At 37.6% G+C, this 26,194-nt stretch overlaps 1 long non-coding RNA gene across 2 annotated transcripts in view; it reads right to left on the reverse strand.

Annotated features, from left to right (window-relative positions):
- LOC110255532 (uncharacterized) overlaps positions 1-26,194 on the reverse strand; it is a 450,230-nt gene that overhangs the window by 58,416 nt on the left and 365,620 nt on the right. For both annotated transcript variants that reach the window (XR_014822317.1, XR_002336045.2), the window contains one exon: positions 20,374-20,476. This is a non-coding gene — a long non-coding RNA (uncharacterized LOC110255532). Of the gene's footprint in view, positions 1-20,373; positions 20,477-26,194 lie in introns of those variants that run through there.

Below are 26,194 nucleotides of genomic sequence, written 5' to 3' on the forward strand. Positions count from 1 at the left end.
TTAGAAAGAGAAGACAAATACCACATAATATCACTTATGTGTGGAATCTAAAATATGGTAAATGAACTTATTTACAAAACAGAAATAGACTAAAAAACATAGAAAACAAATTTGTGGTTACCAAAGGGGAAAGGAGGTGGGGGGGATAAATTAAGAGTTTGGAAATAGCAGATACACACTACTGTATATAAAATAGCTAAATAGCTAGGCCCTACTGTAGAGCATAGGGAACTATATTCAATATCCTATAATAAACTATAATGGAAGTAATATAAAATATATATATATATGTAAAACTGAGTCACTTAGATATACACCAGAAGCTAACACACCACTGAATTTCAACGTTATGTCAATAGGAAATCCATTAAAAAAATGTAAATGAGCTGTTTTCAAGATAATACAGTAAATAATAGGAGAGGAAAATATAATACAATAGCAAAAATCACAACAGAGTTGCTCAACTGACTTATGGAACATGCAAACTTGGAGATTGAACATATACCCATTATCCAAATCATTCTCATTTTAACACAAAATTTCATATGAACTTCATTATAATGTTGTGAAGTTGATACTCCTGTTGAGAGGAGAAAATTTTCCCCTCTACCCATCTAGAATTCTTGTGGCTAGACTAACAATAAAATTAAAACAAGACAGATTATCAAGAGAAGAAGAAACACAATTTAATTCATGTACACAGAGGTCTCATAGAAACAGACCAAAGCAGGCAGCTTCTATATTTTTAAAACAAACAATAAATTTGTGAGGAATTGACAAGACAAAGAAACCTATGCTTTGCGGACTTAATAAATGAAGAATCTAAACAGGATTTGAGCTTGGGGTAGTAAATTAAAGAAGTAACAAGTTTTGTTTATATAGGCTTCTAGGCCCCACATCTCTCCTCTCAGGATTCTCAGATAAGGGTGTTCTACACCCAGATGCAGGGAGTGCACCTTTCCTACTTTCAGGGAGACAGAAAGAAATGTCCAAGTGTCCTTCTTGCATTGGCAGTTTCATAAGTTAACTCTAATTCAAAATAATCGATATGCTATTAAAGCATATTTTGAGGTGGACTGCCCTGGGCCACAACCCTCTTAATCTCCATTTTAGAGATGGAAACTTTGGTAGAATTCTATGCCAGGGGGATTTGGGAAAATCTCAGGATATAGTCCACCAAATATAATGTATATTCACTGAGACACACATACCCTGCCTCTCTGGACACAGCTGGCTTTGAATACTCCCTTCCCTGTATTTTTATCGTTAATCCCCTTTGCTTTAACTCAGTCATGGTTCAGATGTATTAATACTATCAATAAGAATATTCTCTCTACCCTGGAAATCACTGTACATCTTCAAGATGATTTTCTGTAACTTTGTCCTTATTGACTAAGCATTGGTTTTACCACAGAAAACTCAAGCCATGTTCATATTTTCAGTTTCTTATGAGGCAACTCACTGTAGCATCTATATACTGGATACTTTGGTCCCATTTAAATTGATTGCTTATTTCTACCAGCTTACTGATGGCAGAAATCCAAGCAAACTTTCACAATTGCAATTCTCTCAGTGGATTATAATAATTTATCACAACAATATCCATTATAATGACCACTTTATGTTTTCCCTTTGTAAAAAGTCCTTGTTACCGGGCTAAGACTTTGTACACAATAAGAGAAGATTAGCTCTTAAAAATTGAAGTCATCAATAAGTTTGATCTTATGGGCTTGGAAACCTTGGGGTGACTTAGTTTAATTGGGAAAGAGATTCTGCTGACATAAATCTGAACAAACTTATGAGAGGCAAATCATTAAAATAACCCAAGTGCTTATATCCACAAACAAAAGAATCTGGAGAAAAATAATTTTGCACTAAAGGGTAATAAACATTTGAGAGAACTTAAAAAAATAGAGATGGCAGAAACAACTTGTCCAAAAGATATAATTGGCAAGTGAGCTTAATAAAAAAAAAAAAAGTGGGTAAATCAACTACAAAATAGGAACTATGATAAAAATAAAGATAAAAATAAAAGAGATGATTTTCTTTTTCTCAAGTGCCTATTAATCTTTCTTGTTTGGTGTATAGAATTTGTACTGCAGCTGACTTTCAGCTTACATTACTAAGAGTAAGAAAATGGCACATACATCTCTGGGCAAATATATTTACCCAATGGATTTAATAAGCATGAATATATGGTAATAATAGTATGGTCGAGAGAATAAAAAATGTATTTAACCAGATGACCAGAGAACTTGATTGTAATACCAGTTTTTTCACTAATTGTACTACTGTGTGTGTCATTCAGTATATATGTGTCAATTTTATATATATATATCTTATATGTATGTATTAGTAAATGTGTATGTACATATATACTATATATATCATATTGTGCCTATACACATATATTATATATATAATAGTCTTCTTACCCTGACTATATCAGGTCCCTTTCAGATGCTTAAATAAGACTGACTCTTTTTTAAGTTACTATTATGGACATATTATCACTATCAATACACATACATATTATAGATTATAATATAGAAAATTGGATCCAAAACTGCCTTGGGGTATGTCAAAAGGATTAATTCAGGTAAAGTTTGAAGGAATGATGTTAAAGAGACAGACCAGCCATGGTCTCATGATTCAGACAGGATCATTCCCTTTGGGGTTTAGAAGCCCAGTTTTATAAGTCAGATTTTTTCAGGCTCTTGTGCCTGATTCATGCTAATCAAATAACAAGTTACTTTGTTACAGAGAAATTATGACTTCAGCAGTTTGAAATTTCAAGATCTCAAGAAACCCAGACTACCTGGACTAACACCTTGGTGTACTCCCTTCTACATGAATGCCCAAATCCTCTTGGACTGTTGTGTGTTGAGCTCAGAGCCAGAGTTAAGGGAGCTCAGTGATTTTTAAATCTTTAAGATTTGAAGGCCAGGCATACCCAGTTCTAGGCTGGGTAGATCAAGGTTAAGTGGATGCTTCCACCAGCTGGACAAAACGCTCTTTGGACAGGATTGGCAACAGAGACTTACTCTTTCTCTCTATTGTCCCATTTTCCAGTTTCTATATAGACCATCACCCTTTACTTACCATAGCATCGCCACTGCCAGCTGGCAGAGAGCAATGCTATTACTTAGGTTAACTCTTCCTGAAATTCCAACTTAGTCCACGTGTTCCACAGATGGGGAAACCATGTTAGTCATCCTAGTCTATGAGTCTTCTGAGTAAAATAGTTAGAAGACATCTGAGAAAGAGACTCTTTTGTGTGTGAAACATTACCCCATCATGCATGCTCCTCTCTCTTTACGGGCTCACCTTTTCCTGATCCTTCTCCTAAATTCTGAGAGTAGTTTGAGAAGCTGCCTACGTACTACCCACAGTAAATGGGGACTGAAATAATCTGTTCATCTTTGGTCTCAACCTGTAGTAACTTGAGGAAGTGCACTTTGCAACATTCTTCAGAAATATGCAGTGATGACAGCTCCCAAGGATCTAGGGGGAAACGGGTGGAAATCTGAAGCATCTGCTCACTGTTGCTACTCCCCAGGAGATGCCATAGGGAGCACTTATCTTATATTTGGAGGGTCCTGGCTTATGGAAGATGATGACTGGGTGTGCATAGGCTCCAGGTTTGCCATGAGGCGGGAGGAGCATCCCACAGGATCTATTTGTGAACTGCTCTGTTGATGTCATTCACTGCTGTGCAGAAAACTGGAGGATTCTTAGCACTGTGTAGAACCAAATGGCATTTAAAACACCCTCAGAATCTGTGGTTGGGTAATGAACTTCATCTTTGATTCTAGAGGGTGGTTCTTCATTGGTACTGCTGAGCTAATTCTCTCTTGCTGCCTGGAAAAGCAGAGATGAGACTATGGGGTGCAGAATTCCACATGGGAGGATTCCTACTTCCCCAATAAGGGCAGATTGTGTTGTTATTTTAGAGCTACCCCAACAGTTGGAGGAAAAAAAATGTTAGACCATCCTCATTTTCTCCCAGAAGCATTTTTTGTAGCCACCTATTTGGAAGTTGTCCATGAATCTTCCAACTTTTTCTATCAGAGTATCCTCTCTAGATTCATCTTCTATCATTTTACCCAGTCTTGCTCATCTTCATCATTAACTACACTGTTAATACCGTCTGAAGATCCCACACTATGTTTTTCTAGGTAGAATTTGTCATTGCTTGGTGAAATGTATATACTCTTTTTTTTTTTTTTCCATTATCTAGCTCTTCCAACTACAGACTAAGTTTCATAAGTTCTGGGTCTTAATCTGCTTTATTTCCTGCTGTATTTCAAGCGTTAGAACAGAAACTAGTAAATATCTTGCATTCAACAAATATTTGTTGAACAAACACTGAATGAATCTCACTTTGAGTCTCTAGTATGGTACACAGATCAAGATCAGAAGTCCCTGAACCTGGTATCCATCAGAATCACTAGGAGGAACCTACAAATATATCAGATTCCAGGGGTCTACCTCAGATCTACTAAATCAAATATCAGAGAGAAGCCTCTTCAAGAATTTGTATTTTTAGTAAGCTTGCCAGTATTTCTGATGTGCAGTCAGGCCCGGGAACTAGTGGTCTAGACCACAGTTAAGGGAACACAGGAGGAAACATAAGATAGTGTGGTTAGCATGTAGATGGTAAAGCCAGCCTAGCTGTGACTCTCAACTTTGCCATTTACTTGCTACTATAGAATGCTAAGTTTTCTGAGCCTCTCGACTTCCTCATACTTAAAATGGGTAAATACTAGTAACATAAAATGCCAAAAACTTCAGTTTCCTGGTCATGGAATAATTGGAAAAAAAACAGCTAAGCTTTCCCATGGGGACACTACTTGGGGGTGTAGGTGCAGGAATAGGACTTCAGAATATTAGGACCAGCACCGCTGGGATGTCCTGATACATCAGCCAAGAGCTGGGGTATAAGTTATTCCCAAATCCCTCTGTGTAACAACATGAGAACTATAATGTAATTTCCAAATGGCTTTTCACTGATACCAAAGAGTGAGGCAGCCTATGGATGGCTAGATCTGGGTCTGATTCAGGGACTGACAGCCACAGTTGAGCTATGTGGATGACCCTTCTTATTCCAATACTCATGCTACAGAATAAGATTCCAGCTTCTGCTTTCCCACAGTTGTGTTATTCAAGTTGGAACATAATGCAGGAAAGGAACATTGCTACAAGCTTAATGCACAGTCCCAATATCATTATCTTTCTCTCTAGTTGGACCCTCAGGAAGCATTTCACTTCTATTCTTACTTGATGGAATGTATCTATGGAACCTGCTCAGCAGATTATTGTACGTGTGACACCCTTGTTTAGCCAGTAACAGAAACAGTATTAACTGTAACTAATGCATTTGGTCTTAGTGGATATAACACCAGCATAATTCCATAGCAATCCTCACATTCTCTTCTATTAAAATTCCATTAGATTTCCATGTGTCAAGCGTTAGTACTGTCTTGCAGGTACATATGTTGTAGATAATATTTATTTATTTATTTATATGAATATACTGGGTAAAAAAATAGTTTGCACTGCTTCCTGTTTTTTCCTCATTATTAAACCTGTATGCTAATGTAACAATTTACATTTGTGCAGTAGAATCTGATCTGTGTCTAGTTCACTGACTTTCCTTAGGAACTGTGGTGGGAGAAAAGCCTTTTGAGGAAGGGTAAGTATGTCCTGTCACTCAAATTAGACTCCAGTGGTGCATCAGTTACAGCACAGTCCCGTACTAGCAAATGTATTAACTATATCCTGTGTAGTTTGTCTTGTCTCTCACTGCAGTACAGCTCAACCGCACAGGGGCACCTAAAGATATAATCTGTTTTTTAAAAGTATGTCTAGATGAGAAATTACTAGAGATCAGAAGAATACATTTCCAGTGACCCAATCTGAGTCTAGCAATTAATTAACTATGCATAGAAATGTCACTTAAAGAAAAGTCTTTGTCAATATGCTGAAATTTCTTTTATAGATTTGTGATTAACTTCTAATTATAGACTAATTACCCTCTTAGTTATCATCGAGGATCTGGAGTGTTGACGCAGAATCTATATATGATGCCAAGGAGACAAGTGTGGATGGAATATACTCCTGTGTTGCCTAATGTGCTTCCTTCAACATGTGAACAAAGATAAAAGAAGGAATATGGTCTCCTTGCTACTTCAGGAGCAAAGCTGGCAGCTTGAGAATCCTGATGTGAAAATACAGTGATGGGATTTCTGACAACTAGGAAAATGACTCTGGTGAACTTTCTGATTTTACTTCAAAGGGAAGTCTAGGGTGATTAAGAGAGAGCAAAATGGGCTTTGTTTCTAGATGGAAGTTTTGAGATGACTCACTGAGGCAACTGGCTTGAAAGAGAGTGACTCTAGGTGTGTGCATGTATGTGCAACAGAGACAGAGAAATAGGAACAGAAGAGATCATGTCCATGTGTGTTTGAGAGTTTGTCTGCCAGTCAAAGAGAGAAAAGAATACTTGTTTCCTCAGAAAATGAAATGGATGTTTCAAGAGAACAGAAGACAATGTTATCACTACTGAGGGAAGGATTCAATCATATTTGGTGGCTGCTTTCTAGTTACTTACATGCTACCTTGATAGATCTAATCTCACTGCTCCAGAGATATGCTTCCTTTTCTATTGTAAATAATAGCATCATCTCCTCTGCTCATTGGCCACAAGTTTTATTACCACTATAAACCTGAAAGTCACTTCTTGTTGCATTTAAATCAACTAAAAAGACAAAGTACCCAGCCAGATTGTATTTGACCCCCAAAAGCAAAAACCCTTCAATTCCCTTGGGAGTCACAGTAAAGAACTGAAAATTTCTGGAAAAGGTATTGAGGTAGACAGTCAGTTGCCATCCACGGTAATATAAGTTTCCACAGCCACAGGGTTTTCCAAGGTCTGTTTTGTGTAATACCCAGTGCAGTAATGGTTTGTATTAGATGCTCAATAAATATTTTTGGAACAAATACACTGTCCTGTTTTTGTATATGATATTTCTGCTGAGTTCAGCTTTGCCAGGAACACTTTAACAACAAATTTTTAAAAATTTCTTCCTTCTATCTTCCTCCTGCCACACACACACACACACACACACTCTCTCTCTCTGCTGCTAAAAGAATTATACTCCAGCTTTCTTGTCTAGAACCTACAATCATTTTTCAGCATTTTTGACAGGAAAATATATGAAGTCTTAGAAGGAATGATTATCATAATGATTTATTGAGAAATATCAGAAGGGAGTATCAAAAGAGTCTGATTGAAGAAAGAAACCTGTAGTCTCTTTCTCTGGATGGCCTTTATTTACTCTGTTGAAAATATTGTAAGGTAACATTTTCCTGAATGTAAACCAAAATCTTCTTGATGATGGGAGCAGAGCAATGACTAGTGCTGGGCTACCCAGGGATTTATAACCTTAGGTTAAATATTCTGATATACACCAAATCTTTCATCCTCCCTTTATTTTTATAGAAATTATGAACACACTGGTTGGACATTTTGTAAATCTTCAAGGGAAATGTAGCTGCATAATATATCAGATAACAACATGAAGTCCCCTTAAGTCTTAGGTTAATCTCAGAGCTTCCTTATTTCTCCCTGTTGTTTGTTTACCTGTGTTATTTCTACAGGAAATGAACAGCAGAAAATTTTCCATTATAAAATAAAGGGTGGGAGTACTTAGGGGTATAAAATGATGTTTCTATGAAACAATTAATGATGATAAGCAATGATTCTCTACCTTCATTGTTTAAGAGAGAGAAAGCACAGTCTATTGCAAGCCTGGATGAATGAGCCTTATTACTTATCTCTCTAATGCAGGTAAATTATATAATCCCTAGTGAAGTTTAATAGAAAGATGCTGAATAATTCAAGCCTTTTCCAAGGAGAACCAAATAAAAAGTTGACAAAGTTGTCACACTTCAGATTGCACCTCTGATCTGGACTTCCCTATATCCCTGAGTTGACCACGTCAGCTCACATAGACAAAACTCACAAGAGACATTTATGGGAGGAATTCTAACATCCTCTGGGCTGACACTGGAGCCTCTGCTCTGCACATCTTTTCTCTGATGGCAAGTCACATGGGAAGCCCAGTTACAACCAGAAGGCTGCTTAGTAAGCATAAAGTCAGCTAAAGGGAAGCTAGTTATCTAATTCAAATGAGACAAGAATTTCATGTCTTCTCCTCTTTCCTCAAACCTCCAACTAACACTGGCTGATGACTTTTCCTAATTCATTGAATATGAGCCAGGAAGTGGGAACAACATCATCTTTCTGTCACTGACGCTTACAACCCTTCCCCGCCTATTTACTATCCTTGCTCGGAAGGTCAAGCTCATATGCCTTCATGTTTTCTCAAGAACTTTCCTTCTCTGTTACCCACTCTCTCTAGTGCATCAACACTTAACTTATTCTCACCACGCAGATGTGTTTTAGCATTTTGGATCTTTTACACACAAAAACACTCCATTGTCCACATATCCCCTGCCAGCTTCTGTCCCACTTATTTCCCCCCCATCATGACCGAATTTCTTGAAAAAGTCTCCACACAAATGCTGTCTGCACTTCCCCACATTACACTCACTCCTTAACATATTATAATCTACCTTGTGACCTAGATAAACCTTCATCTGGTCAACATTATCTGTGATTTCCATGTTGGCCAATCCAAAAGACACTCTGTCTTTGTTACACTCAAACCCTCAGCATCATTTGACAGAGATGCTTTTCCCTCCTGCTCTGGCATTCTGGCCTCTTTACTGCAGCCTGCACCATGCACCTGGTTGCCTTTCTCTTTCACTGACTGCTCTTCTATTCCCACAGCTCCCCTTCCTCCTGTACCTGACATTTCAATGTGGCAATTCTCCAGGGCTACAACTCAGATGTTTTCTTGCTCTATTCTTATCTCCAACTGCATAACAAATCATTTGGCTTTAGGTCCATAAGTATTCTAATATTTTTCACATTTATCTCTTTGCCCCAGACCCTTGAACTCCAACTCCAACTGACAGCCCCACTTGGATAATTCCAAGACATCTGAAACTTTAATGCACAAAACATAACTCCAAGTCCCTTTGTCATAAGTATTTCCTCTTCACCTCTATCTTATCCATCTCAATAGGCATAGCACTTCATCCATCCAGATACTCAAGCCAGGAGCTCTCCACCATATTCAATCTACTTATATTCTTTCTATTATATGTCTGAATACATTTGACTTCTACCACCTTCATTCAAGCCTTTATTATCTGGGATATTACAAAGCTTATAACCCAGTCTCCCCATTACAAGTCTCACTCTTCTAAAATCCATTCTCCGAATAACCACAAGCATAGCAGATTTAAACATACATCAGCTTACGTAACTGGCTATCTAAAATTTCTATTTTCTTTCCACTACACACAAAATTCAAATCAAATTCCCTATTGCCTACAAAATACTCTATGAGCTAAACCTTCACTGGCTGCAAACATACCTTACCACATGCTATCACTCAGTACATTCTAACCACACCATCTTCTTTCAATTCCTGGAAATTCTAAGCTTCTATCTTCCTCAAGACTTTGAACACTCTTCCCTTTTCCTGGAATGCCCTCCAGTCATTCTCATTCTTCACAATGCTCCTCCTACTCATTCTTTCAGGTAGTGTCAACTAACATGTCTGGGACCTTCCCTTAACTAACCTACCTAAAGCAACATTCTCCCTTCACCTCACTCACTACACACCCTATTAGTCATCTCAGCCTTTGGTTCACTTCTTTGGTAATGTTTAGCACAATTTGCAATTCTTTTGACATGTTTTTTAAGAGTGTTTACCTATGTTGGTCTGTCTCCCACTGGAATCTAAGTGCACAAGGGAAAGAAATTTCTCTGACCTGTTAACCTCACTGTTACCTCATTTCCTCAGAAAAAAATGTAGAGCACATGCAAAGTTCTCCAAATATATCTCCTGAAGTAATACATATATGTGAATGGCTATCTTTAAATAAAGATTAGTGACATCTCCACATATTCATGACAATAACCATCTTTAGGGAAGGCATTTTCTAAAGAACACAATGGAAAAACCCATGCAGGGAATATAGAGTTCGGACCTCAGGTTCCATTAGAGGAGTCATCCAGGTTTTACAAAAGTGCTTTGAGTTTGTGCCTGGGGGAGACAGGAAGAAGGCATGGAGAGGCATGTTTGGGAAAGTACAGAGAAAATCACAACCCTCTCAAGGGCAGCCCGTAATCTTTTAGCTTAGAAAGACAACCCACAGTTATAGAACATCTGCCTTTTCTCTAAAATCCCTTATTTCTGCCACTGGTTCCTTTATTTCTCCCCTCTCCCTTTTCTCTTTTTTCCATGTAACTCCCAAATTTGTGGCCACAGGAGAAGCAATCACACAGAGGAAACAGAACTGCCAAATTGTTTAGCCACAAGAGATGTAAGAGGCAAGCAGGTTAAGAGAACAAGAATTCAAAAGAAAACCAATCCTAGGCTGCCAAACATTAGATTTCTTTCTTATTTAATTCTGTATTTGCAGAAGGCAGCAAGGCAGAGAGCTGAAGGCATGTGCTGATGTATCCAATCCCTGTGGCTGCTGTAACAAATTACCTCACACTTAAAGCCATGCAGATTAATTTTGAAGGTCAGAAGCCCAAAATGGGTCTCACTGAGTTAAAAATGAGGTTCTGGCAGGGTTGCCTTCCTTCTGGTTATGTCAGGGAAAGATGATTTTTGCCTTTTCCAGGTTCTGTGCACTGCCTGAATTTCTTTTCTTACGGTTGCATCCCTTTGACCTTTGCTTCTACTGTCATCTCCTTCCCTGACTCTGACCCTCTTATCTCCCTCTTACAATGACCCATGTCCTTGCTTGGGTCCACCCAGATAATCCAAGATGAACTCTCTATCTGGAGATCCTTAAGCTAATCACACCTGCAGAGTCCCTTTTGCCATTCACAGGTTGCGGGGACTAGGATATGGACATCTTTGGGGGAATATTATTCATGCCACCACAGCTAGGTTACAACTTTAGTTTTGTCACTCAGATACTACCGTATGCCAAGTAATTACATATTTTTCATTTAATCCTTACAAAATCCCTGAAATAGAGGTACCTTCATCTGTATTTTATATATGAAGCAACAGTAGTTTCCAGTGTGAAGCCACTTGGCCTTATGGTCCTATGTTGGTAATACTGGTATAGCAAAAATACAAACCCCTGTGAGCTTAACTCCAAAGCCCACACATCTGGCTGCTATGTTGAACCAATTTCTGCAGTAACAGGTTTGGGCAAACAGGAAATGCTCAGTAAATGGTGAGCCACTAGTGTTTTTATACCAGTAAGTTCTACCTAACCTCAAACAACTATGGAACTCCTCTGAATTTTTAACTCCTCATAGGATTATATATTCATTCTTTCATTTGGCAAATATTTCAAGGTCTAATTCTCTGCTAGGCACTGTCCTAGAAGTTGAACATTGTTATAAATGCTACTGTGCAGTTAAAATTAAGCAATGCATTGGCTTAAGGTCTAACACATAGAAGATACCACTAAATTCTCATTCCCATCTTTCTTTTTTCCTTTGGGTTATACACTTCCTGAGGTTTCATCTGATTCCCTGATTTTTCTGATTTGTCTGTGTTTCTTTCATTAACATTCTTACAATATAGCACATGGCGCTGATTCTATATAACATTTTCCAGGTAGAATTGGTTTCTATGTGGATTATAATATGAATTACAGTAAGGCAAAGATTGATAGCTCTGTCCTTCTAGTGGGCTGTTGCTGGTTTAATTATAATCTGTAGAAGTCCAAAAACCATGATTTTCAAGAAAAAATTGGACTCTAAAACTGGGATTATATCTTTCCAAAGTGACTTAATCCTGTTTTCTAACATGTGGAAAGAATGTGTATGTATGAATGTGTAGGGGTGGGTGATGGGGTGGAGAATGGGGAGGTGAAGGAATTCCAGAGTCTGGTGAAAAAATACCAAAGTAGGACAAGCTATTCACTAAAGCTTGGCCAAGAGGAAGCTTTGAGAATCACTCATCAATGGACCCATATATACAAAGAAGAGGCAGTCATTGTGTAGACAGACCCACGTGTGGCTTCAAATGTTCTCTGTGGTTTAAGGCAAAGGGCTTTTCATCAGTTTCCTATGATTTATTCTTTGACATATTTTCACTCCCTACTCTTCTTCTGTATCACCATTTTTTTATCTTGCCATATCAAAGTATCCATTCTAAACACTATCATTATAAAAAATAAAATATAAACATTAACATTATAAAAAATAAAATGTAATACAGATATATTGGACCTTTTCTTTTTCCTCAAAAGGAATATCTATGAAACAAAATTTCTCAGGTCAAATTTCTGAAATAAATCCTGGCACTAGGGCCCTGAAGAAGTAACAATCCAGCCTCTGTTTAAGTACCATGCTGCCACTAATGGACCACTGATAACTTGGCACCACTTGTCAGGAACTTGTGGAGTTCCTGCAAATTTAATCTAAAAATCTTCATAATTTAAAGAACTGCTGGGGAAAAAAAAGTTATGAGACAAGCAGAGAAAGTCTTACAGCAGATCAGAGCAGGAGGTTATACTGGGAAGTAGAAACTGAAATTTCTAGTGTTAATAAATACCTTCTCTAAAGATGAAATTTAATGGCAGTGTTTTCAGTTTTAACATTATAGTCATCATTAAATGACTAAGTCTGAATATATGTTACATGACTAAGTCACAAATAAATGCCTTCATGGAAGGGAAGAGAAGCTAGAATATCTAAATAAAATTCCTAACTACCTGGCATTCCTCTTCCTACTCTGTTATACATCTAAATTTTACGTAAATCTCAGTATAATGAAGTAATATAAGGACATGGAGGGATCACTGGACTAGACATTAGAAGAGCTCATTTTTAGTCTGTTTTCTGGCAATAACTAATTGTATGATCTTAGAAAGAATACTTAATCACTGTGGCTCGTTCTTCTCTACTAAATGAGTGGTTTGAACTAGATAAATTTTAAGACTCCTTCATTGTCTAAGGAGTCTTAAAATTTAGAATTTTAATTCTAAAACATTAAAAATGTGTGGCTATTGTGCATTAAGAGTTTTTAACGTGTTTTTTAGACACCTATTCCATAGAATGTTAATAAAGTTACATGGAGAAAAAAACGTTCTGTGGCCCAAACAAAAGTGTGAAATCTAGAGTTCTAGAGTTAAGCAAAGTTAATCAGATTTCTTCACTGCAAGATATTTCTGAGCCATTGATATATACACACACATACACACACATACATATGTACAGTCATTCATTTCATCAACAACAGTTTATTATGGGCCTTCCTTGTATCAGATACTAAAGATACTCTATTGGGTCTTGCCCTCATGGAGCTTATAATCTAGCGGGAAAGATAGACATTTATCACATCATTATACAAATTAAGTATAGAACAATAGTTGTAGTACTGCTCTTGAGAGGTACATAATGCTATAAGTGTACACAGGGGAGCATTCAATCTGGTCAGGGAAGATCAGGAGAGATAATGGTGCTGAGAATTAAAAGATGAGTTTAGGTGAAGAGGAAAAGAGAAGAGATTTCTAGGCAGAAAAGAAGAACATCTTTCAAGGCCCTGTGGTTGCTGGGAACAGGAAAAATCTCTTAAAAATGAAATGTACAGGGCAATGTTTCTTTCATTATTTGCTCTTAAAACACTTTTTCTTTCTTTTTCCCCAAAAAGTGCCTAGTTAAAATCATGTCCCCTGTAACAAACTTTGTATAACACCACTTTAGAGTAATTTAATGCGGCTGGCACAATCTTGGGCTCTGCTTAAGGGATCTTGTTTCTGGAATGCCAGTGGATCCTACTGCACGTGCCCTTGGCATGGGCCTGAAGTATACAGTTTTCCCACATCATTTGTAGGATTCCTTAGTTTTATGATGCAGAGGATAGATGATGAATATACATGTGGATATGTGAAAAGCTTTTTTTGTTTGTTAGTAATTTTAAAGTAAAAATTATATTTAAGGTATACAGCATAATGATCTGATGTACAATATACTTAGTAATATGATAATTACAGTCAATCCAATTAACATATCACATACTTAATGTTTTTTGTGTGTTATGAGAGCACCTGAAACCTACTCTCTTAGCAAATAATCAGTATTATACGAAGTATTATTAACTATAGTAATCATGTTGAATGGCAGATCTCTAGACTTAGTCCTTCTACATAATTGCAACTTTGTATCCTCTGACTAACATCTCTCAATTTCTCACAGCCATCCACGTTTTCCCTTAGCTGGTAACCACTATCCTATTCTCTGTTTCTCTGTAATTGACTTTTTAAAGTTCCATATGTAAGTGAGATCACAGAGATTTTTTTCTTTCTGTCTGACTTATTTTCTTCACTTAATGACTGACAGCTTTATCCATGTTGTTGCAAAAGGCAGGATCTCCTTTTTTAAAGGCTGAATAATATTTATATGTTATATTTTCTTTATCCATCCATCTATCAATAGATATTTAGACTGTCCTCATATCTTGGCTATTGTGAATAATACTGCAGTGAACACAGGAGTACCAATATTCCTTTGAAGTGATGATTTTATCTCCTTTAAGTATATACCCAGAATAGGGATTGCTGGATCATATTGTAGTTGTATTTTTAGATTTTTGAGAAACCTCCATACTGTTTCCCACAGTGGCTGTGCAATTCTCACCAACAGTGTATGAGTGTTCCCTTTTCCCTACGTTCTTGCCAATAGAATTACTATTTCTGCTATTTCTTGCCTTTTTGATAACAGCCATTCTGACAGGTGTGAGGTGCTGTCTCACCATGGTTTTGATTTGCCTTTTCCTGGTGATCAGTGATACTGAACACCTTTTTAATACCTGTTGGCCATTTGTATGTCTTCTTTGAAGAAAAAAATGTCTGTTCAGTTTTTCTTCTCATTTTTAAATCAGGTCATTTGGTGTTTTGCTGCTAATGAATTATATGAATTACTTATATGTTTTGGATACTAATGCCTTATTTGATACATAGCTTACAAATATTTCCTCAGATAAAGGAACAGTCCTTAGGAGGCTGGCTAATGCAAGTGAAGATTTTTACATACTATATGTTTGTGATATAACTAGTGCTTAATTTCTGAAACTATATACAAAAGAGTATACGTGAAGGACGGAGGGATAAGAGACAGTATAGAGAAAAGTCTTATTTCAAAGCCCTTTTTTCTTAAGTACAGGGCAAACAACTTTCATAGAAAGGGAAAAAATGAGATTTTTGACAAAGCCAAGGTTCTCTTTTGAAATGGAGATATTTGCGACAATGAGAAGCCAAATAGTTCCCATGGTACAAGGTTATCATTATTGTGGTGAGCATGGAAATCATATTTCTTTTGTGGGGAGGATAAACTGACACTGGGAATGCTTTTAGTAACCCCCCCCCAAAAAAAAACCTGAAAAAATTACAAACAACCAAAAACCAACTAAGAAACAGCTATAGTGACCTAAAAAGAAGGCTTCATTTCTCTCCTATAAAAAGAAGACCAGGGGTAGGGCAGAGGCTGATTTTGGTCTAGGAACTGACAATGTTTCTGTAACTTTCCTTTCCTTCATGGCCAAAAGTTGATTGACACAGAGCCAATTATTCAATTATCACATCTACATTCAAGATAGAAAAGTGAAAGTTCTCCCAGAGATTATTCCCCTCAAAGTTTCTTGTTAGACTTTATTGTCCAGAACTGGATCTTATCCCCTTCCCCCTAGACTACCCCCTAACTGTTAAGGAAGGCTTTAAAAGTGGGGATAGGACAGTCAAAATTGACTTGGAAAAATCTTAATTCATGATCAGAAGTTAGGCATGTCATTGTTCAACCAGATAGGGTTCCATTAGCAAGGAAAAATAAGAGAGATGGTTGCAGAACATGCAACAGAGTTTAATAGGGAATTCTATTCATTTGATATATGTTCTTTTTTTATATTTAGTAAATATGACTATAACGCAGGTATCCAGATATCTATGGTCCTCAAGTGTCATATTTTCCTTTAATGACCAGTTAGCAATGACTTAAACTTCTATCCTAACCTAATCAAAGAAATCTAGTATTTTCCTTCATTCCATTCCTAAGATTTTCTGAGAATCTCTGGGGGATATGTATGTATTTTACAAATGCATTGTGGCTTATCCCTTAGCCAGCTATCCAGCATTAGACTCCTGCTTTGATTATATACAAGTCCCCCCGATTTTCTCAAAATTTGACCCAGGTCTTTCTTTTTATTGCCTTAGCAGAGTGAAGACCAGGGGGTGACAAGGTTATCCTGAAGGCTCAGGGACAATCAAAAAAGATTTCAATTTGGGGGGAGGGTGGGAGTGGGGAGTCAGTATTTACATGCCCATTATGTCCTTAAAATCTCTAGACCCATTGCTTTCCGAATGGTCATCTCCTGATCTTCACTCTGCTAAGGCAATAAAAAGAAAGACCTGGGTCAAATTTTGAGAAAAAAATCAGGATAAGGATGAAGACCTAGAGCTGAAAGATACGGTTACACAATAGCAGGGGACACCTGCAGATAATCAGAGAAGGAGTCTAATGCTGGATAGCTGGCTAAGGTGATAAGAACAGCCATGATGCATTTATAAAATATGTACACATCCCCCAGAGATTCTCATAAAATCTTAGGAATGGAATGAGGTCAAGGTCAGCGATATAAGCTATTATACATGGAAGAGATAACCAATAAGACCCTAATATATAGTACAGGGAATATAGTTCCCTGTACTAGATTTCTTTGATTAGGTTAGGATTGAAGTTTAGGTCATTGCTAACTGGAGAGTAAAGGAAATATGACACTTGAGGGGTAGATATCTGGATATCTGCATTATAGTCATATTTACTAGATATGAAAAAAAACGAACACGAAGGGAGAGGGTCGGGAGCTTGGGCTTATCAGACACAACCTAGAATATATTTACAAGGAGATCCTGCTGAATAGCATTGAGAACTATGTCTAGATATTCATGTCGCAACAGAAGAAAGGGTGGGGGAAAAAACTGTTACTGCAATGTATACATCTAAGGATAACCTGACCCCCTTGCTGTACAGTGGGAAAAAAAAAAAAAAAGAATGAGAAGGGAGCATTGAATGAAAGCCCATTTGTGAAATACATCTTCAGGGTTACCATGGAGGGCAGGTGTCACTGAATCTTTGGTTTTGGTAAAGAATGTGGGCTTACATTCATAGCAATATGGATGCAACTAGAGGTTATCATACTAAGGGAGGTCAAGGTTAGCAGATATGAGCTCTTATACATGGAAGAGGTAATTGATAAGACCCTACTGTATAGTACAGGGAACTATATTCAATGTCCTAAAATAAACCATAATGAAAAAGAATATAGAATGTGTGTGTGTGTGTGTGTGTGTGTAGCTGAATCACTTTGCTATGCATCAGAAATTATCACAATGTTTTAAATAATTAATACTTCAATAAAAAATTTAATAAAGAATGTGGGCTTAGATTAAGCAGATATTTACAGCTATAATGCTACTAAATGGTAGAGACTATGTTTGAGACAAGATCATTTATTCCAAATCCTTTGTTCTTCTCATGACAGCATTTGCCTCTCTTCCTATATATCATCTTATGTCAAATTAAAAAGTGACAATGGTGAATTGTTGTAAGAATTAGCTCTTCATCACCTGTGCCTGTCACTTATTGAGATCTGTTCAATTTGTGGCTGCTAATGGCAAAAGTACTTTCCCCAACCTCTTTCCCACTGTAGTCAAGCCTGTGATGGATACACTTTAAAGGATCCTGAGAGACTCTTCTCTTTGTGGGGAAAAGTGAGGGAGGAGGAAGATAATGCATGAGGAAGAGGCTCTGGGATTTCATGACCCAAGACCTGCACAGATTATTAAACAGTTTCAAGTGTCTTAACTATGACATGGAGCCTCTAGAGAATAATGGGATCATTGTCACTACTCTCCCAGCAGAGGAAGCTGAATGACTTGAATACTCTCCAGCTTTCAGAGAAAATAAAAGGGGAAGGGAAGCAAATAGTGTTTATTTGCCTGGGCCATTGGTCCTGCCCAGCCATTGTGAATTCTCTAAGGCTTCATTGCTATAGATATGTTTGCACACACATATTTGCTTTGTGGAATAGTCAAGAATTCCTGAACAACTGGCTGAGATGCTCCTGCGAGGAACAGGTCTGCTATGAAGAGCAAGGCACTACTAATTTCTCCTTTTACATTATACTACCTATTGACTGGCTCATTAATTTATTTAAATAAAAGTCATATAAATTTACTAGCTATCAATAGCAGGCATAACAGGCTAGGTTGTGCTGCTATAACAACCATAAATTTCAGTGTTTTATAACAACTAAGGTGTTTTTCTTGCTTTGGCTATGCATCCATTGAAGGTTAGTAAAAGCTTCTGGTCCATGTCATCCTCACTCAGGGACCAAAGATGATGGAGGCACCACCCTCTGGAATTCCATAAGTCAATGAGGTAGGTGGAAGGGGAGGTAGAGAATCATTTGTGTTAAGTTTCATTCCACTTACATCTCCCTGGCCAAAGAAGATCACATGGCCTCAATTAATTTCAAGGTGAAAATGCAATTTTCTTTTGTGCTCAGAAGGAAAGGAAAACAGTTTATCAACAAAAATTAGTAATATCTGTTACAAAATTTATATGCTATTGCCAAAAAGCAGATGATCCATTAATTTGATGCAGTGCACCACAAACTGGAAATGGCCTGAGTTTGCCTATTTACAAATTAAGCTTTTCTGTGGTACCAGTTCAAGTCCTGAGCCTAAAGGCAAACTTTGAAAAGGCCACACTCCGTAAGCCATTGATTCCAGGAAAATTCTTGGAGGCATCCACCACCATTTCTCTGATGCCTAACTTGAGCTAAGACATAGCAGCCATGTAAAAATGTAAAATAACTTTTGAAAACATAATGTGTTTAAGGACACCCCCCAAGTTTTCATCTCAAGCTTATCTCTGAAATGCACTCTATCCTTATCCATTTTCCCCAAATGGAGCTCAGTGATTCAGTGAAGTTCAGGGACAGAATGAGAGTGTTACGTTATTTGGTGATTAAAAAAAAAAAGAAAAAAAAAAACCTTGAAGTTTTATTACTTGTGTGTAATTCAAAAATTTGCAAACCAGAAGAGGTATTTCAGGTTGTTTCATTAAGAAGACTGAATGACTACCATCCACTGGAAATACGCCCCCTTCCTTTCCCTTCAGTCAGTGAGGGGTTTTGGTAGGACTAGAGTTACAGTGAATTAGGAGATAGGATGACCTGGGAAGTGATGGATTCACTCATACTCACACTTTATACTCATGGGTTGAGGAGCATAAATAAATATCTGTGAAGCCAACTGTGCAGAATGGTGGGTGCCAAGTTATTCTTAACCCTAGAAGGTCTCAGGGTTGGCGTCAAGAAGTTCATGAAGTCTTGGCATGAAATGCAAGATTATTGGCATTTGTGTGTGTGTGTGTGTGTGTGTGTGTGTGTGTGTGTATTCTTCTCAGAAGAAGCTTCATAGCTTTCACCAAAATCTCAAAGGAACCGTGAGCCATAAAGCATCAAGAAACCCAGTATGAAGATAAATAAGAAAGAACGTCTATGCTCTCCAGAAACTTAAATGGACCTGTAGGTTTCACATTTCAAAAGGACAAGTGCAGGTTACTTTACATGATGGGTGTATCTCTAAAAGTCAGATATAAATCACAAAAAATTTAAACTGTGATGGTACTTATGTAAACTAAATCCTTCAGTAAAATGACATGGTCGGTCTCTTTTATAAATTGTATGTAAGTTCAAATTTCGTTACGCAGAAATATCTAAGATATTTCAGATAAATTGTACTTCATAGGTAGTATCAAATTACATGTTAAAATTCAAAGGACATAGACACACGCACGTATGTACAGATTGTACACACACACAGATACACACTTCTTTTACATTCCCAAACTAACAATCACAGAAGTCAAGTCAACATGTTCCTTGTATCATATGTCCCTTCTTTTATGACCATGCCATTCCCTTATACCCCTTTTCCCATGGTCCAGGATACTCTGACAATTTTCTCACTACTTCTTTCAATGACAGGAACCTCTTGTCCGACATTATGACATATATAATATCATGCATAAATACAGTTTACTTTCTACATAATAGAGCATAACATAATAAGCATAATTCAAAAATAAATATCCCATCCCTGTTTTCACAGGCATCTTATCCTAGATATAATTTCTCATTTTCCTTTAGAAGTTTAAACATAAAAATCACGGAAGAGCAGGAAAGACATAAGACTTACAGTTAAGAGACCTGTGTCCAATGTCTGGCTGCCGTGCTTGGCTCCACCCTTTAGCTATTCCTTGAGACCAAGTCACTTATCATCTCTGAACTTGTTTCCCCATCTGCAGAATGAGAAAATAGTACCTAAGTAAGTATAAGATTACATAAAGAGTTGATGTTAAAGAAAATGCTGTATGAAAAATAATGCATGAACTTAGCACAGGGGATGGTAAATAGAAAATCCTTAGGTACTTAATAAATATTACTTGAATCTGATAACAGCAAGTGCATTCAACCAAGAGATGGAATATTTACCATTAAGCTGTTTTCCTAGTATTTCCAGTTGGGGTCTAGAAATGAAATGCCTAAAGAGTCTATTTTCAGAATTTTCTAAAACTTCTCTGGGAAAGTTTTAAATAGCTAGGTGGGATATAGAACCAAAATAAGACACAAGTCTTGATCATTTACACCCCATTTGTTGTGAAAAGTAATAGCCTTGTGTGAAAAAAATGTTTCTCATATTGCATTAGAAAAAAAATTGAGCTTGTCAGTTATCTAAAATAACTGAACGACATGCTGAAATATATATAAAAGATTCCCAAAGTCTTTTTTTTCCTAGTGGTTGAGAAATTGAGAGAGCTCTGAAAGTTCCATTATAATTACCATATGATACTGGCATTTCACATGGCCAACCTAATACACAATCATACCAAGTGTATGGTTTCAGAATAGGCATTTATGATTCTGAAGACTATCAAATTAATTGTGATATTGAAAAGACACTACTCCCAGCACTTTCCACAAAATTAGATGAATGTAATTTGCTTCTTCTCCCATGCCTACTGATTCAGTCCTTGATCTCTGCTTTCTTCCTTTCCTTTAACCACTAGAACAATGTGACTCCTATTCTCCAGCATGAGACTATGTGCCTTATTATTCTTCTGAATCAAAAGAGTGTACTGGACCCAATCAACATGGACTCAATGGATATTCTCAGCTGGCTGAAAGTGGGATGTGGAAAAGCTGATGGTGGAAATGCCTGGGTATTGTTAATGGGAATAGCAGAAGATCAAGATGGTAGAGAATTCTTGCAAGTTGGCGATTAATCATGGTTCACTTTTGACTCATTCCTTGGTCTAGACCATTCCTTCTATGTAAGTGCTCTTCCTACCCTCACAACACAGCAATCCTGTTTATTTTTTTTTTTATTTTTTTATTTTTTGTCTTTTGTAGGCTGCACCTGCAGCATATGGAAGTTCCCAGGCTAGGGTTCTAATCAGAGCTACAGCTGCCGGCCTATGCCAGAGCCACAGCAATGCCAGATCCAAGCTGCGTCTGTGACCTACCCCACAGCTCATGGCAAGGCCGGATCCTTAACCCGCTGAGCGAGGCCAGGGATCGAACCTGCAACCTCATGGTTCCTAGATGGATTCGTTTCCACTGCACTACAATGGGAACTCCAATCCTGTTCATTTTTTTAAGGCCCTTAATCTTCCATAACACTCATTAAATGTATATAAGTGTATATATATAATATATATAGTGTGCGTGTATATACACACTCAATCCTTTCTTGTGTTTTTTATATATAATATATATATTATATATACATAAAATCAATATACATATTACCAATTCTTTCCTTTTGTTCCAGTGTCATTTTGTTTACTGTCAATAGTTTACCATTTAGTACTTTGCATTAAACTGGGAACTTCTAGGAGGGCAAAGCCTGCAGCTTCTTCATTTTTGGGTATACAGTACTTGGCACATAGAATCAGTCCGTAAATGTTTATGGAACTGAATTGTATTATCCATCATCTTCAGTCTCACAAGTATAACAGCCTGACAAATATTAGTGACCTCAGATTTAGAAGAATGGTATAATTAATCTATACCCACTGAATAGTGTCTCTGGCAGTCCTACAGTATATAAAAACTAAATGAAAGGAGTGAAAATTTATGAGCAGGAGTTCCCTTTTTGGCTCAGCAGAAACTAATCTGACTAGTATTCATGAGGAGGCAGGTTTGATCCCTGGCCTTACTCAGTGGGTTAAGGATCTGGTGAGGCCGTGAGCTGTGGTGTATGTAGCAGATGTGGCCTGGATCTGGCATTGCTGTGGCTGTGGCACAGGCCTGCAGCTACAGCTCTGATTTGACCCCTAGCCCAGGGAACTTCCATATGCCGCAAGTGAGACCATAAAAAGGAAAAAAAAAAAAAAGACTTTGTGAACAATAAGCAAAACAAACATGAGAGCAAGGTGTAATTACTATCAGAATCACCCTAAACCCATGACAGATATTTTTTAAAGAGTTAAACAGCAGAAGGAGCTATCAACTGACAGAGTCTGGAAAATGATAATCACCCTGTTTAACCTTTAAAGAATACATCTCTTCTCTCAATAAATACCTGGAGGGGATACAAAGAAAGAAGGGAAGAAAATAAAGGAGAATGAAGAAAACTGGTTGAGAAGAAAGGATGCAAAAGAGCTAGAAAAAAAAGGGGGGAAAACTAAGACAAGAAGCAACAGAGGGATGGATAAAGAGAGAAACATATACTCGTGGTGGGTATGGGCTCTGTGTTTGTAAGGCAACATATTTCTTGAACTAACTAAAGAATTTTCAAAATATGAGGGAGACAAAAAGCCATGGCAGGTCATACTGAGGTGAGAATCCTCTGGATTCATTTAGGGTGTGCTTTTACCCGGCTCCCTGTTGAGGTGCGTCTCCTAGAGGGGGACGTTTGGTGACACCATATATTACACCCCCTTTAGGAGATTTCACACTGCCTGCTTAAAGAGAGGGAATTTAGAATGAAGGAGGAAGGATTTATTAGTAATGTTGTAAATAATATACGTTTCCTTTGGCTTGAACAATCCCAGCAGTTTTGTCTCTTGCTCTCCTGTCAGACAGGACTTTCCAAAGTGGGTCTCCAGAGAGCACTTTCAGATGGGATCAGCCATACATCTTTCCCTGAGCACCATTAACTTAGACACAACCACAATGTGGACTGGGAAAAAGTTAAACCTTTTAAAAAATATGCTCTTTTTGGTCAGGCCCAAGAAGGGAAAATATATACATACGTACATATATATTTTAAATCTAATAGCATACTTTCTCTAAGAACTTGAGCTTTACAAACTGAACCTTTGCCCCATCATATTCGTTCACACAGCAGGGCTGGTTTTGTCACCCACACCTGGACCCGCCTGCCTGGGAATCACTCAGCTAATGACACTCTGCTTTGCAGATTTGCTCTGGGAAGGTTCTACTTTCACAGATGAACTTTTTTTACCCCCCTTTGAGATGTTTTTCCTCCACTTCAAGGTCTTGATGGTTGAAAACTTGACATATTTTGAACAGAAATGAAGGGTTAGGAGTGGGGAGTACAGGAGAGAAAAAGAAGGACAAATGGCCAGAGAGCTACAGATGTAAATAAGCACCATGAGTTCACAGGATTTCACAAACATATCACACTCTTGACTGTGCATTGGCTCCATGAAAAGGGAAATCATAGCAGGTAGCATGTACTCAGCGTGGCAGGGGCATCTGTAAGGGGCAAGTGGCAGGTATCTAGGTGAGAGGTGGGAGCTTCCTAAAATAAGGAATAGAAGGAATTAAATGAGTTTGTAAGAGACTCATGAGTTAGGAATGACAAGACTTGGTTAACTACAAATATAGAGGGCAAGGAGATACTCATGGAAATGAATGTCCATGGTTTTGGCAAAATAGGAAGAGTAAATGGCTCCTTCTTTATGTGCTTTACATAATTTTGCCTATTTCCATGTTGTGGCATCATCTTCTATACCTAAATTGCCCTTTTGCAAGTCCATCTCCCCTACTAGACTATAATGTTCTTGCAGGTGAGGAGCATGTTTAACTTACTGCCATATGCCCTAATGCTAAATCTTTGTGAAAAGATGGTATGAATAAGAGAATAAATTAGACATGAGTCACCCTTGGGCTGGATGGACATCATTTCCTTCCTTGGTTTTTTGTTCCCTAGGTCACTTTCCCTGCACTAACTTAGACTTTTGCAGGAATGGAATCCCTAAGGTTAGATTCTGCTTGAAGGGAATTCCTATAATAGGCCACACAAATGAATACAGGCCCAGATGCCTGAGGCCTAAATGAAAAATCAGCCCTCTGGATGAATGGTAACCTTAACTTGAGTGAAGAATACAAGGTCCAAACACGTTCTGCACCTCTCTGAGCCCCTGAGGCCTCTCACCTTCCAGTGTATCGCCAGGAATGAATAAGGCCGGGTATCACAGAGAGCTGCAGGCAAGAAAGAATGATAGAGGTCTAAAGATATGTTTCTATTCTTTCTGTAAAGTAAATCCAATGAGCCTCCTTTCATTATCCTGTGAAAGGACAAAAGCTGTAAGTTTGTGTGTGCATATATTGCCCAAGATGGAATAAAGTAGAAAATTAGTTTCTTTAATTTTCCAGTTCCCTAATTTCCTCCTAATTGTATGACATATATACATTTTTTTTCATATCTCCTTAAAGAGAAAAAAAAAATAGAATGTGAATTTTCTTTGAAAGTTTAAAGCTTGAAATTGTCATACTCAGGGTATATATTTTGTACAGTCTTTATTTTTCACAAGGTAGGAAGGTGCAGCTCAACAGAACCAAAAAATTGCTTCTGTTATATGGGGACTTCAATTTCTAATAACAGTGTAGTAGGAAATAATCATTTCTCCTTGTCCATTGAACAAATTTACTGAGCAGGCAGGATACCAGCCAGTGCTTAAAGTACTTATTCAGTACCAGGACTAGCCAGACAACAAGAGGAAGGCCACAGAAAAGATAAATAGCTAATTACTCTTCTTTTCTCCCACTACCTTCTCCTGCCCCTCACCTCTTTCTTTTATTCCGTTTTATTGCAAACTAACATTTGTTCATGTAATTCTTCTGTACCAGTGCTCTTGACACAAACAGCAAGAGTTACTTTATGAGGATACTTTTTTGGCAAAAGCCCCTCACTCAGAAATGGGGAGCAAACTCTAGATAGTTCTGCAGATTGACACTAACTGCCCACTTCTAAGCATGCTGATTTCCAGGCATCCAGAGACAATTTTAATAAAGTAAAAGAGAGATCACTAAGTGTAACAGGCTCAACATCAACTATGATATTGCTAAGCAGGCACAGAGTCACTGAGTAGTATTTAATATTACCAGACAAGGGTCAATGTAGAGACACCGGGTCAGATAGATACAGGCTCAAATTCACTAGGTCTGTGACCTAGGGCAACAACTTAACCTCCAAGAGGCCCAGGATTATCATTTATAAAAAAGTGGATAACAATAAATAGCTTTAATATATATGGATTATGTGACACAATTATTTGATCCATATTAGGTCTACCATTGGTAATATTAATACTATTATTATCATTGTTATTATTAAATAAAAATTGTCCATTCACAAAAGAGGATTTGCTATCTTCTGCTACTGGCCCATTTTCTCCCATCAGCAGGGATCGATTATTCATCTTGAAATCTTCTTTAAACAGCACTCTCTCCCCAGCCACCTACAGCACTCAAAGCTCTCCTTTGCATACATGGAATTGACAAGAAGACTCAATGTCCTTGTTCACAGATTCCAGAGACTGTATCTTTCTTAGGGAACCTTAAGAAAATTCCCTTTGCACACAGCTCTGTCACCTCTAAATGGCAAAACTCTCTCCCAACAGGGTCACAAACCTGGGCATGGAGTTCGATATGCGGTAGGTACTGAATAAAGGTTAAATTAATTGACTGACTGATTGATTAACTGATTAAATGCCTTTCCTAGAGAATCATTCTCCTACATTAGGGAATTAGGGAATAATTCAGAA

This window comes from Sus scrofa, chromosome 1, assembly GCF_054392235.1.
Source record: "Sus scrofa isolate SSC_HxYL_T2T_F1_AM1 chromosome 1, Sscrofa_HxYL_maternal_Yorkshire_Landrace_v2.0, whole genome shotgun sequence".
Classification (NCBI taxonomy): Eukaryota; Metazoa; Chordata; class Mammalia; order Artiodactyla; family Suidae; genus Sus; species Sus scrofa.